Genomic DNA, 15289 nt, shown 5'->3' with positions numbered 1-15289 from the left:
AGGCTGCAGACAGGTCGAGAAGGGATAGTTTACCTTTGTCCCAGTCAATAGGATATAATCTTGGCAAGAGCCGTTCTGGTACTGTGGTGGGGGCGGAAACCTGATTGGAGGGATTCAAACAAGAAGTCCCTGAAAGATGGGCATAGATTTGGAAGGCGATAACACGTTCAAGGACTTTGGAGGGGAAAGGGAGGTTGGAGATGGGGCTATTGTTTACAAGGACGGAAGGGGTCAAGGGTTGGTTTTTTGGAGGAGTGCATTGATGACGGCAGATTTGAAGGAGAGGGGACAATGCCCGAGGAGAGAGAATCGTTAACAATATCAGCTAACATGGGGGCCAAGAAGGGAAGTTGAGTGGTCAGCAGTTTAGTCGGAATAGGTCGAGAGAGCAGAATGTCGGTTTCATTGACAAGATGAATTATGGAACATAAGTATAGCAATTCTTTCATCTTAAAAACAACTTACAGGAAACTTTGGTTTATCCGGAGGTTAACTGTCCGGAATGCTGGATCCACCGGCAAAATTCAGGAGTCGGTTCAGTAAGTTTTTTTTTTCTTTTCGTTGCTTTTTTTTTCCCCACCAGTCAGGCTCTGCAAGGTCTAGCTAAAGCTGTTGCTTAGCTACAGAGGCGCTTGCAAGCTACGGCCAACTGTTTAGAAGCTGTTGCTAAGCAACAGGGTTTGTTGCTAGATACGGAGCTCAAAAGCTCCGTATGTTTTACCATTACCGCTGGTTTGTCCGGCAGTCTTGATGGGACAGCAACAGCTCGGTCCCGTCGATCACAAAGTTTCCTGTACTTGGCTGCACACACACAAATTTTATACATCATTTTATTTTATTTTTCCTTTTTTTTTTAAACTTTCTCTTTTCCTGAAAGTTTGATCGCTTGTTATGGAAGAGTTCAATGGGTGCTCTTTGCCATCTGATATCTCTTCCAAGTGACTGCAATTCATACATGAGCCTCAAGAGCGAATGTTGCATTGCTGGATAGTGATCAGGGTTGGGAACATGAATTATTCCCACCCAGACCAGGAATGAAGAGTTCTATTGTAACTCCCCAGCTACTGCCTTAACGTCTGTCTGCCCTCTCAGGTGGACGTTGCACTATTTGAAGAGGAGGAGAGTTCTCCTGGATGTCCTTGCCAACATTTGTCCTTCAACCAATACCACCAAAACAAATTAACTGGTTATTTACCTCTTGGTTTTTGTGGGATCTTATGTACAAATTGGTGCCACATTTTCCTACAATTTAACAGTGACTATACATCAAAAGGACTTCATTAGCTGTAAAATACTTTGGAACATCTTGAGGACATGAAAGGTCAGGGAGTTATACAGCACAGAAAGAGGCCCTTTGGCCCATCGTGTCCATGCCGGCCATCAAGCCCCATCTATTCTATACAAATGTAAATTCTTTAACACAGCATGCACCGGAGATCAAACATGGAGCCTTCCTGGTCTGTATGGCTCAGCTACTCCCTCAATAAACTTGTTGAGTTTTCAGGGAACAATCATTGTAGTTTCTTTTCATCAACTGGGAAAATTAATTTGAAATTAAGCATTTTTTTTTAAATGAACCAATTATAAAATCTTACTAAAATATAGTTACAAGAAGAACATAAGTAGGCCATTTGGCCCCTCGAGCCTGCTCCACCATTCAATATCATGGCCGATCTTCTACTTCAACTCCACCTTCCTGCCCGATCCCCATATCCCTTGATTCCCTCAATATCCAAAAATTTAATCGATCTCTGTCTTGAATATATCAACGACTGAGCCGCCACAGCCCTCTGGGGTAGAGAATTCCAAAGATTCACCACCCTCTGAGTGAAAAAATGTCTCCTCATCTCAGTCCTAAATGGCCAACTCCTTATTCAAAGACTGTGACCCCTGGTTCTGGACTACTCAGCCAGGGGAAACATCCTCCCTGCATCTACCCTGTCAAGCCCTGTAAGAATTTTCTATGTTTTAATGAGATCACCTCTCATTCTTCTAAACTTTAGAGAATATAGAATATTGTCTACTCACTCTCTCTCTTTCCCCCCCCCCCCCAATCCCAGGAACCAGTCTGGGGAACCTTCATTGCACTCCCTCTATGGCAAGTATAAGGAGACCAAAACTGTACACAATACTCCAGATGTGGTCTCACCAGGGCCATATATAATTGCAGTAATACATCTTTACTCATACTCATACCATTTACTTTCTTAATTGCTTGCTGTACCTGCAGTTGAATTAAGTTGAAACTCTCCAACTATAACTAGACAACTACAACTAGACTGCACATTGCAATAAGTACTAATTTTTTTTCCAACAAAACACTAATCTAGTAATAATTTTAAATCATGCAGGGAAATGTATCCCAAAATCTAAAGCCAAATCCTAACCACCAAAAAGTAAATTGTTCAAAAATTAAATCAAACTTGCTTTAAATTGCTGTACATGACAATTTCAATCTTTTTCTACATATAGGTGTTGCTACAATAAACCCTTACAGCAATGGCATTAGAAAGCATCTGTTTCACTCCTTTCAGGAACAATTTGATCCACTAAAAAACAATTTGTGTTTTAAGGGTGTGACTTAAAAAAAATTGTTACCTTATTGACAAAGCAGACACAATTATGCAAGAAATCCCACAAGATCCGATCTGACTGCCAATTACAGTAAATTTGGTCATTTTGACTCAATATCTATGACAGATACATTTTTCTGACATGAACCCACATAAACTTGTCTGAAAATGAGCTATAGTTTTGATTTGCATATTTTCAGTATTTAAAAAAATTGTGTGAATTGCTTTTAGTAAAGAATCAAACTCCTTTATGGGGTTCAGTAGCTCTACTGATAAGTCTCCAAACTCAGAAGTTCTCTATCATTTGACAATACATGAAGCAATAAAATCACATGGAGCAAGCTGCTATCATTGCTAAATGCTTTTTATTTATCTTTTAAACTGAAAGCTGGATTGAAGCAAAAGTTAATATTTAAATATTATGCATAACTACAAATTATCAGTATTGCTCTTTGTCTACAGCACAAGCTTTTTTTCAACATCTAATATTTGGCATTGCCTATAATGTGGGATTTAAAGTCGTTCCTCTTCCAAAGCTCAAACTATTTTTCTTGCATCGATACATTTTTCCTCATCAGTTTCCAAAAATGTAAATTCTTACAGGACCACAAAGGCAAAGGTCAATATTTTCAGCTGGACAAGCTCCTTTTCATCACAGGAAGTAAATACAAATATTAAATCAAACAGCTCTTACACTGCATTTTTAATTCTTGCAGCAACTTAATACCTACACCTAAATCAGTTGTAATAAGTTATAGAAACTGGTATGCCAGCATTCAATTTGTTTCTAAGTAGTGCTGAAAGCCGATTAACATGCACCAGTTGACATTTAAACATAAGAATTGAAACACATTGCTTTAGTATACTTTCCCTTGTTTTTCTAATTTGCCTTCTCCATCCTTGTACTCAGCTCAGATTGATTTTTTTTTAAAGACTGTTTAGTCCTTATCTGCTTCAATGGTTTGCAAATATTTCCCAAGCTTTCAGTGCAGCACCAGTAGAAAGGAGGTCTGTTATATATCTGTCCAACGACTGCTGCCAATTTGTCCTTCCTAAACTTTGCCCACCAAGGCATTTCTTACACATCTCTCCTAATGTTGGTCGAATTAAACTATTACCTGTATTCATTCCTCCATCGATCACATTTTACACATCATCTATGCATATTCCTCGCATAACAATACAAAAATAATCACTTGTTAATCAGACTGCAGTGATTTAGAGATTTGCCCTGTCGATGTATTTGAAGACAAATAGAACTCAGTACAGTCCAAGATAAATTGCAACAGGGTTACACCAAAAAACAATCTCAGCTTGTGCCCCAAAACTGAGCTGTACTGCCCAATGACACAAACTGGGTTTTGGCACACAAAGCAATAGGGACATTGACCATGGAGATCATAGATACATATTAGATTGGAGCAGGAGTAGGCCATTCGGCCCCTCGAGCCTGTTCCACCATTTAATGAGATCATGGCTGATCATCCAAATTCAGTACCCTGTTCCTGCCTTCTCTCCATATCCCTTTAGCCTTAAGAAATATATCCAAATCCTTCTTGAATATATTTAATGAATTGGCCTCAACTGCCTTCTGTGGTAGAGAATTCCACAGGTTCACCACTCTCTGGGTGAAGAAATTCCTCCTCATCTCAGTCCTAAATGGCTTACCCCTTATCCTTAGACTGTGACCCCTGGTTCTGGACTCCCCGGCCATCAGGAACATCCTTCCTGCATCTAGTCTGTCTAGTCCTGTTAGAATTTTATAAGTTTCAATGAGATCCCCTCATTCTTCTAAACTCTAGCGAATATAAGCCTAATCGACCCAATCTCTCCTCATACGTCATTCCTGCCATCCCAGGTATCAGTCTAGTGAATCTTCACTGCACTCCCTCCATGGCAAGAACATCCTTCCTCAGATAAGGTGACCAAAACTGCACACAATACTCAAGGTGCGGTCTCACCAAGGCCCTGTACAACTGCAGCAAGACATCCTTGCTCCTGTACTCGAATCCTCTCGCTATGAAGGCCAACATACCATTTGCCTTCTTAACCGCCTGCTGCACCTGCATGCTTACCTTCAGTGACTGGTGCACAAGGACACCAAGGTCTCGTTGCAGTTCCCCTTTTCCCAATCTATTGCTGTTCAGATAATAATCTGTCTTCCTGTTTTTGCCACCGAAGTGGATAACCTCGTATTTATCCACATTGTACTGCATTTGCCATTCATCTGCCCAATCATCCAACCTGTCCAAATCATACTGGAGTTTCTCTGCATCCTCCTCACAGCACACATGTCCACCCAGCTTTGTGTTGTCTGCAAACTTGGAGATATTACATCTAGTTCCCTCGTCTAGGTCATTTATATATATTGCAAATGTCAATCAGGATGCTTTGTAAAAACACACACTCATTATTGCTACCATCATTGACTTGCTTCAGTCAAGGCCTGGATTCATCAGTGCCCCCTTTCCATCCCCAAGTTAAATCTTCAAGCAGACTCATCTCAGATGAGACACCATTTCCACCCATTTCCCCCACAGCTAACCCTTTAGGCAAGTTGTCATGTCTACCCCATTCCTCCATTGGGATACTCCCTTCAATACATGCCATCTCTGTCCATTACCCCAGGGGTAATCTTTCAGTTAGACCATGTGTCTGCTATATTTCCCTCTAGGATGACCCCTCAGACAAACCCTATCTCTGCTTCAATTGTCCAGTGTAAACCCCTCAGACAGGCCCCATCATAGCTCTGAGGTATCCATTCAAATAGACTCTGTCTCTGCTCCATTTCCTCCTGGGGTACCCCTTTAGATAGACCGTCTCTGCATCTACTTTACCAGTGTAACCCCTTCAGGCAGACCTCATCCCCCTGGGGAGTTAACCTCAGACAGACCATCTCTGCCCATTCCCCCTGGGTGTCCTCTCAGACAGACCCTGTTTCTACATTTTTCTCAAAGCTGCTCCATTTACCTCTAGGGTGCCCCCTTAGATAGCTGCTCTCTGCCCCATGAGGTGTCCCCTCAGATAGACCCTATGTTTGCCATGGACTTACCAATGTAATCCTTCATACCCTGTCTTTGCTCCATCCCCCCGCCAAAAGCATCTTTGCTCCATTTCCCCTGGTGTAACCCCTCAGACAGACCTCGTCTTTGCTCCATTCCGTGCAACCCTAGGCAAACCATATCTCTGCTCCATTCCCACCCCCACCCGTGTAACCCCTCAGGCAGATTATGTCTTTACTCCATTCCCCCTCCACCGTGTAACCTCTGACAGACCGTCTTTGCTACAGTGCCCCACTGTAATGTCTCTACCCCATTCCTCGAGGTGTCCCCTCGCTCAGCGCTTGTCCCTCCGGCTCGAGTGCCGATTCCATCTGCCCCTTTCGCTCGCGCTCGCTCTCTCTCTCTCCCCCTCCCTCCGGGGCCGGTGGTGTTCGCACTCCTCAGGGTCTTTCCCGCTCTCCTCTGCTCGGCTGTGCCTTACCTGGGAAAAAGAGACTGTTTGGCCCCGGCACTGCGGGCTCCACCGCAGTCTCCATCTTCTTCCCCTGGCACCTGGTCTCTCTCCAGGTCCGACGGACAACCGGCGCCCGGGAGTGGCAGCAGTGCCGAAACATCGCGAGAAGAAGGTGCGCGCGGCCACATCGTGAGACCCGACAGAGGTAGGGCGCGCGCCAAGGGAGTGGAAGCGCGCGGGCCAGGCACTGCCCGAAGCGGTGAAATACAATCGGCGGATTTGGCTGTGAAAGGCATTATTCATAAGGAAGTGATCTGAAGGAAAATAACAAAAATTAAGTATAAAATAATCAGATTTAGCCCCCATCTGCTTACCCAGGAAAAATCATTAATCACCAGGGAATGTAATTTGTTGCCGCCGACAATCCCCAGGACGAATCTGAACATTTACCCCGTGCAGCGCAATTTTGTTGCCAAGTACCACAATTTTCTGTTAAAAAAAATCCAGGAAGCAGTGAAAATGCTGGTTTCTGAAATGTTCTGAGCATTAAAAAAACCAACTGATCCCTGGCAAATAAATTCTCAAATGATGTTTTTATTCTAGGGGCAGCATCCTTCTTCTTAGGCAGTCCCTCTGAACTTGCTTCCACATTAAAAATGAGTTCTCAGGTGACTGCTGAGTCCAATGCGGGACCTACAGTCTCTGTCACAGGTGGGGCAGACGGTGGTTGAAGGGGTGGGTGGGTGGGGTGCTTGGGTTGACATGCGCTCCTTGTGCTGCCTGCGCTTGGCTTCCGCTTGCTCCCAACAAAGAGACTCGAGGTGTTCGGCGCCTTCCCGGATGCTTCTCCTCCACTTTGTGCGGTCTTCGGCCAGGGATTCCCAGGTGTTGGTGGGGATGTTACACTTTTTCAAGGAGGCTTTGAGCATGTCCTTGAAGCGTTTCCTCTGCCCACCTGGGGCTCTCTTGCCGTGCCGGAGCTCCGAGTAGAGCGCTTGTTTTGGGAGTCTCGTATCGGGCATGCGGACAATGTGACCCATCCATCGGAGCTGATTGAGCGTGGTCAAAGCTTTGATGCTGGGGATGTTGGCCTGAGCAAGAACACTGACATTGGTGCGCCTATCCTGCCAATGGATTGGCAGGGTCTTGCGGAGGCAGTGTTGGTACCTCTCCAGTGCTTTGAGGTGCCTGCTGTACATGGTCCATGTCTCTGAGGCATACAGCAGGGCAGGTATCACTGCTGCCCTGTAGACCATGAGCTTAGTGCTGGGTTTGAGGTCGTGGTCTTCAAACACTCTCTTCCTCAGGCGACGGAAGGCTGCACTGGCACACTGAAGGCGGTGCTGGACTTCGTCGTCAACGTCTGCCCTTGTTGACAGTAGGCTCCCGAGGTATGGAAAGTGGTCCACGTTATCCAAGGCCTTGTCGTGGATTTTGATAATCGGGGGGCAGCACTGTGGCAGGGGCAGGTTGGTAGAGGACCTTTGTCTTACGGATGTTTAGTGTAAGGCCTATGCTCTCGTACGCTTCGGTGAAGGTGTTGACGATGGTTTGGAGTTCGACCTCCGAGTGAGCGCAGACGCAAGTATCGTCTGCATACTGTAATTCGAGGATGGGATGACCTTGGATCTGGACTGGAGGCGACGGAGGTTGAACAGTTTCCCGTTTGTTCTGTAAATTAGCTCCACTCCAACAGGGAGCTTACTGAGGGTGAGATGGAGCATTGCAGTAAGGAAGATCGAGAAGAGCATTGGTGCAATGACACAGCCTTGCTTTACCCCGGTTCATACGTGAATTGGGTCTGTGGTGGAACTGTTGGTCAGGATCACGGTTTGCATGTCGTCGTGAAGCAGGCATAGGATAGTGACAAACTTTTGAGGGCAGCCGAATTTGAGGAGGACACTCCATAATCCCTCACGGTTGACAGTGTCGAAGGCCTTTGTGAGATCAAAGAAGGCCATGTACAGTGGTTGGTGCTGTTCCCTGCATTTCTCTTGTAATTGACGTGCGGTGAAGATGATGTCCATTGTGCCCCTTAGTGGGCGGAATCCGCATTGCGACTCTGGGAGGAGCTCTTCGGCCACTGGGAGAAGGCGATTGAGGAGGATTCTTGGAATGACTTTCCCTGTGGCAGACAGCAGGGAAATTCCTATGTAATTACCGCAATCGGACTTGTCACAAGGCTGCAGTTTGGGGTGTCTACGGCTGTGGCAATCTTTTAGAGGTTCATGGACACCCTGTTGGCTGGTGTTCCGGGAGTTCAGCCTTACTTGGATGACATACTGATTACAGGCAAGACACAGGAAGCCCATGATGAGCGGCTGCAGGAAGTACTACGCCGGCTGGCTGAGGTAGGACTACGCCTTCAGAAAGAGAAATGTGTGTTCGTTGCCAATGGGGTGGAGTTCTTGGGATTCCAAGTGGACAAAGACGGTGTGCATCCGACTACGGAGAAGGTGGAGGCTATCAGGAGCGCTCCTACCCCCAAGAACAAGACCGAACTGCAGGCATTCCTCGGACTGTTAAACTTCTACAGTTGTTTTCTCAAGGGCAAAGCCACAATCTTAGAGCCACTGCACAGGCTGTTAGACCAAGCAACAGTGTGGAACTGGACCTCAGCTCATGAAACAGCCTACAGACAGGCAAAGGAACTGCTACAAGCAGATAAGGTTCTGGCACACTATGATGAAAACAAGCCATTGGTGTTGGTGTGTGATGCCTCACCATACGGGCTGGGAGCTCTGTTGGGTCACATAGAGCCAGATGGCAGGGAAGCGCCTATCAGTTTTGCCTCAAGAACACTCTCAACAACAGAACGTAATTACGCCCAGATTGACAAGGAGGCCCTAGCCATCATATTTGGGGGAAAGAAGTTCAGCCAGTACCTGTTAGGGAGACAGTTCGTCATCTACACAGACCACAAGCCACTCTTGGGGCTCCTGCATCACTCCAAGCCCATGTCCCAGATCATATCACCGCGTATGCTTCGGTGGAGTCTGATGTTGGGGGCCTACAGTTATGAACTTTGCTACAGGCCTGGGAAGATGCTGGCTAATGCTGATGCTCTGAGTCGCTTGCCTTTGAACCAGCCGATGGCTGAGACGCCACCACCCCTGGAGGTGCTGCTACTGGAGGAGGTTCCGGAGGCCCCACTCCATGCCCAGCGGATTGGCAGCCTCACACAAAAAGATCCAGTCTTATCACGGGTGCTACGCTGGCTGCTGCATGGCTGGCCCTCCGAGGTCCAGGAGGAGCATTTCAAGCCCTTCGTTCAGAGGCGCCATGAAATGTCTGCACACAAGACCTGCGTGCTCTGGGGAAGCCGTGTGGTGGTTCCTGCCGCTGCAAGAGGAGGTGCTGAAAATGCTGCATGACTCACACCCTGGGATTGTGCACATGAAGGAGTTGGCGAGAAGCTACGTCTGGTGGCCGGGGTTGGACCGAGACGTGGAGGAGGTGGTAAAGGACATGTCAGCTGACTCGCCATAGCCCATCCAAGGCTCCCCTTCACCCATGGGAGTGGACCACTCGTAAATGGTCAAGACTCCACATTGACTTTGCAGGGCCATTTCAGGGGAAGGTCTTTTTGATAGTGGTGGATTCTCATTCGAAATGGCTGGAGGTGGCTATCATGAGCTCCATGACATCCAGTGCAGTGATCAACGTGTTGCGTTTGCTGTTTGCCACACATGGGATCCCCGACGTGCTGGTTTTGGACAATGCAGCAGCATTCACGTCAGCGGAGGTCAAGGCTTTTGCTGGCAGAAATTGGATCCGCCACGTGACCACAGCGCCCTATCACCCCTCCTCTAACGGGCAGGCAGAGAGGATGGTGCAAACCACAAAAGAGGCACTGGTGAGGATATCGGTGGGGGACTGGCAAACCAGATTGGCCAGGTTCCTGTTATCACAGCATACCACACCAAATACAGCAACGGGGAAGAATCCTGCCGAGATGCTGATGGGTCGCCGGCTGGCGACTGCACTGGACCGGCTACACCCGGACTACAGGGATGAGATGCACACAAAGCAAGAAGAGCTGGCTAAGAAGCACCAGGGCACCGCCAGGCAGTTCGAGCCGTCAGAGACTGTGTTTGCCCGTTGCTATGCAGGAGGAGACAAATGGATGCCTGCCGTGGTGGAGCAGGCCACGGGTCCCCTGTCGTACAGCGTCCGTACACCTGATGGCCAGCTACACAGACACACAGATGCCACGTAGACCAGCTACGGGGTCGTACTCCGGTGAGAGTAACAGAGACGTCACAGGCTAGGCCATTGTCTCCGCCACCTCTGCCAGGCAGTGACGGCCTGCTTCCTGCAACAGCGACGGAAGCCACATCGACAGAAGGTGTCACGGAGTCATCAGCCACGGAGGAAGGTTTTCCTGCGGCTAGCAGTGGCACCCCGACTATGCCTGTCCAGCGGCGCTCAAGTCGGGTTAGATTCCGTCCCAGACGCCTGGAGGACTAAGGGGTTTTATCTGGGGGAAAGGAGTGTTGTGTTTTGAGTTTTGCTTCAATTAGGTTTGTCCCAATTCCCGGGTGTTACCTGAAGGGGGTGCTGGGGGGCTCGGTTTTACTTTGCACGGCAGAACCCGAAACTAAAAGTGAAAGACAATGTGCTGTAATGTCCACCCATTTACTCAGTAAATAGTAAAAGGTACAATCCGTCTCCTCTATTCATTACTGTTCGGTCAAGATGCAATAACTTCCCCTTCATAAAACCATGCTGACTCTGTCCTATTAAATTATGTTTATCCAAATGCTCTGTTACTGTTTCCTTAATAATAGACTCCAACATTTTGCCAACCACAGATGCACCCTACTTGGAGCTCTGACATGGCAAGACAGCCCCAGTTGGGCAGAGGAAACGCTTCAAGGACACCCTCAAAGCCTCCTTGAAAAAGTGCAACATCCCCACCAACACCTGGGAATCCCTGGCCCAAGATCGCATAAAGTGGAGGAGAAGCATCCGGGAAGGCGCTGAACACCTCGAGTCTCTTTGCCGGGAGCAAGCGGAAGCCAAGCGCAAGGAGGGCACGTCAACCCAAGCACCTCACCCACCCGCCCCTTCAACCACCGTCTGCCCCACCTGTGACAGAGACTGTAGGTCCCGCATTGGCCTCATCAGCCAGCTGAGAACTCATTTTTAATGTGGAAGCAAGTCATCCTCGGTTCAGAGGGACTGCCTAAGCAGTAAGAAGAAGCATGGCAAAGTTTATCTTGGAATATCTTGCTAACTCAGTCGTTAGAAATCAGACTTAATTTTGTTTAAGAATGTTACATACTTTTGGTATATCCCATCTTTCACTAAATCAGATTATCTGGTCATTATCACAATGCTGTTTGTGGGAGCTTGCTGTGCACAAACTGGTTCCCTACAATACTACACTTCAAAAAGTACTTCATTGGCTGTAAAGCACTTTGGGATGTCCTGAGGTTGTGAAAGGCACTATATAAATGCAAGTCTTTCTTTAAAGACAAAACACAGTTCCATAAAATAAATTCACTTGGCCCATGTTCGAAGCAGTGAGCTCTGCTGAAAGGGGGCCATGTACATCATATTTGTTACTAGGACTCAACTAATTACACAACTTGCATTTATATAGCACATTTAACATAGAAAATGGTCTCAAAGCACTTCATAGATGTTTAATCATACAAAAAATAGACAGCAAACTAAAGAAGGAGACACGAGCGGTGACCAAAAACTGGGTCAAAGAGGTGAGTTTCAAGGAACATCTTAAAGGAGGCAAGGAAGGTGGAGAGGCAGAGAACATGAGCGTGGAGTCTAGATGGCTGAAGGTGCGACCGCCAGTGGTGCAACAAAGGGAGGGTTGGATGCACAAGAGGTAACAGTCGGAGGAGCAGAGAGTTCTGCGGGGGTTGTACAGGTGGAGGAGGTTACATATATATGAAGTGGCAAACCCATGAAGGGATTTAAACACATGTAAAAAAAATGTAATTGGAGGCATTGGTGAAACAGAGCCAATGTAATTCAGCATGGACAGGAGGGATGGGTGAGCAGGACTTGGTGCAGGATAGGTTATGGGCAGCAGAGTTTCGAATATTGAGACTGGCCAGTAGAACATTGGAATAGTCAAGTCTGGAGGCAACAGCAGCATGTATGGGGGTTTCAGCAGCAGATGGACTGAGGCAGGGGTGAAGGTGGGCTATGCTATGGAGGTAGAAGTAGGTAGTGATGGAAAGGATATGGGGTCGGAAGCTCAGCTCAGGGTCGAATGCGGAGCCAAGGTTGCAAACAGTCTGGGTCAACCTGAACAGTAGCTGGGGAGGGGGATGGAATTCGTGGCAGTGGCATGGAATTTGTAACTGGGGCCAAAGACAATGGCACCAGTTTTCCCAATATTTAACTAGAGGAAATTGTGGCTCATCCAAGACTGGATGTTAGACAAGCAGTCCAACAGCACAGATGCAGTGGACGGGTAGAGTTGGGTGCCAGCAGCTGACCACATATCTTCAAATGATTCACAAGGGACAGTATATAGAGGAGGGAGCCATTAACAAATCTTTGGTAGACTCCAGAGGTAACTTTTCAGGGACGGAAAAAGAAACCATTGCTGGAGATGCTCTGGCTATGATTACATAGCTAAGAATGGAATCAAGGAAGAGCAGTCCCACTAAGTAGGACAACAGAGGAGATGTATTGGAGAAGAATGGTGTGGTTGACTGTCAAAGGCTGCAGAGAAAATGAGGAGGCAAAATGCACCATGGTCACAGTCTCAGAGGATCTGTGATTATGATTAGGACCCTTTCAGTGCTGTGGCAGAGGCGAAAACCTGATTAAAGAGATTCAAACGGGAATGATGGGCATGGATTTGGGAGGTGACAACATATTCAAGGACTTTGGTGGGGAAACAAGGTTCGAGCTGGGGGCAGCAGTTTGCAATAAACATAGAAACATAGAAGATAGGAGCAGGAGTAAGCAATTCGGCCCCTCGAGCCTGCTCTGCCATTTAATGGCTGATCATCCAAATTCAGTACCCTGTCCCTGCTTTCTCCCCATACCCCTTGATCCCTTCAGCCTTAAGAAATATATCTAACTTCTTCTTGAATATATTTAATGAATTGGCCTCAACTGCCGATTGTGGTAGAGAATTCCACAGGTTCACCACTCTCTGGGTGAAGAAATTTCTCCTCGTCTCTGTTCTAAATGGCTTACCCCTTATCTTTAGACTGTGACCACTGGTTCTGGACTCCACTGCCATCGGGAACATCCTTCCTGCATCTAGTCTGTCTAGTCCTGTTAGAATTTTATAAGTTTCAATGAGATCCCCCCTCATTCTTCTGAAACCCAGCGAATATAAGCCCAATCGACCCAATCTCTCCTCATACGTCATTCCTGCCATCCCAGGTATCAGTCTAGTGAATCTTCGCTGCACTCCCTCCATGGCAAGAACATCCTTCCTCAGATAAGGTGACCAAAACTGCACACAATACTCAAGATGTGGTCTCACCAAGGCCCTGTACAACTGTAGCAAGACATCCTTGCTCCTGTACTCGAATCCTCTCGCTATGAAGGCCAACATACCATTTGCCTTCTTAACCACCTGCTGCACCTGCATGCTTACCTTCAGCGACTGGTGCACAAGGACACCCAGGTTTCATTCCACTTCCCCTTCTCCCAATCTATTGCCGTTCAGATAGTAATCTGCCTTCCTGTTTTTGCCACCAAAGTGGATAACCTCGCATATATCCACATTATACTGCATCTGCCATGCATCTGCCCAATCAACCAACCTGTCCAAATCATACTGGAGTTTCTCTGCATCCTCCTCACAGCACACACGCCCACCCAGGTTTGTGTCGTCTGCAAACTTGGAGATATTACATCTAGTTCCCGCGTCTAGATCATTAATATATACTGTGAATAGCTGGGGTCCTAGCACCGATCCCTGCGGTACCCCACTAGTCACTGCCTGCCACTCGGAAAAAGACCCGTTTATTCCAACTCTTTGCTTCCTGTCTGCCAACCAGTTCTCTATCCAAGTCAGTACCTTACCCCCAATCCCATGTGCTTTAACTTTGCACGCCAATCTCTTATGTGGGACCTTATCGAAAGCCTTCTGAAAGTCCAAATACACCATGATGTAAGAAAAAGGAGTCTTACCATCAAGGAACTTTAAAGTAAGCTTTAAGTAACTTATAAACACACTATATACAAGAGAGGTCTTTACCATGCCTCTGGTAGAAGCCTCTTACAATGCTAAACAGTCCAGTATTTATACCAGTCCAACAGGAAGTGACATATGACAGGAAGTGAGGTATGTACACAGTTCATAGTTCATAGTTCACAGTTCACAGGAAGTGATGACATAACTTCCCGGAAGTTATTATTATTATCACATTCTTCCCTCCTGCAGGATTAGGAGGCTGTGGTCTACCTTTTGGTCCGCAGCCGCCGAAGAAGGAAGAGTCGCACCCGTTTGGATTCCCGTCGTAGAGGGTCGCTGGTCCGCTTACATGCGGTTGGCCATTGGTCAGAGTCTGTGTGGCCTGGATTGCCCTGTGAAGGGTCGGGGAGATCATGGCTTCGAGTACGAGCCCCAATAAGTTCAAAGTCGGACTGCCTCTGTTCAGAGGGAGGTGCAGAGCTGGTCTGTGGCGGATCAGTACTTTCATGCGCGGTACTGGGAGGGTCGCAACCTTGAGTACGGGGTTCTACCGGCACCAAGCTAGTTGGTGTCCGATCAGGATCCTGGAGAGGGGTACCCGATAGGTCCCAAGAGTTTCCTGGTGAAATGCCATCACCCGATGTCCCACTAGGTCCTGGTGGGCAGGGAGCCAGATCCCGTAATGATACGGTAGATTCTCGGCCGTCGGAATATCGTATGTTTGCATAGGTGGGGTTGGCATCGGTTAGTTCGACCTCATCTACGAGAGGGTCATTTTTAGACGTCCGAACGTATCTTCGGAGTAATACAGGTCCAGGAGTAGTTAGCCATGACGGGAGTGATGTCCCATGAGATGAGCGACGCTGGAATCCAAAGAACCGCTCATGAGGTGTAGTATTTGTGGCTGTAGAAAGCAGGGACCGTATAGAGTGCAATGCATCCAGAAGCACTGTTTCCCATTGCTGGTCTGGTAGGCCCTGAGATCTTAAAGCGAAACGTACGGAATTCCAGATGATACCGTTATACCTCTCTACCTGCCCATTTACGATGGGATGGTATGGTGTTGTTTTGCTTGTAGCAATTCCCCGTTCTGAGGGGTAGTCCTTGAGTTCCCTTGACATAAAGG

At 47.3% G+C, this 15289-nt stretch overlaps 1 protein-coding gene across 1 annotated transcript in view; it reads right to left on the bottom strand.

Moving 5' to 3' along the window:
• Nucleotides 1-6202, bottom strand: part of dagla (diacylglycerol lipase, alpha) — a 482446-nt gene extending 476244 nt beyond the window's left edge. Inside the window, exon 1 of the mRNA XM_086008510.1 lies at nt 6057-6202. The gene's annotated coding sequence lies outside the window, so the exon portion shown is untranslated. The remainder of the gene's footprint in view (nt 1-6056) is intronic.
• Nucleotides 6203-15289: the final 9087 nt, after the last annotated feature.

Source organism: Somniosus microcephalus, chromosome 15, assembly GCF_052327205.1.
Source record: "Somniosus microcephalus isolate GS21.2 chromosome 15, FLI_Smic_1.0, whole genome shotgun sequence".
Taxonomy (NCBI): Eukaryota; Metazoa; Chordata; class Chondrichthyes; order Squaliformes; family Somniosidae; genus Somniosus; species Somniosus microcephalus.
This window is presented reverse-complemented; position numbering and strand designations above follow the sequence as displayed.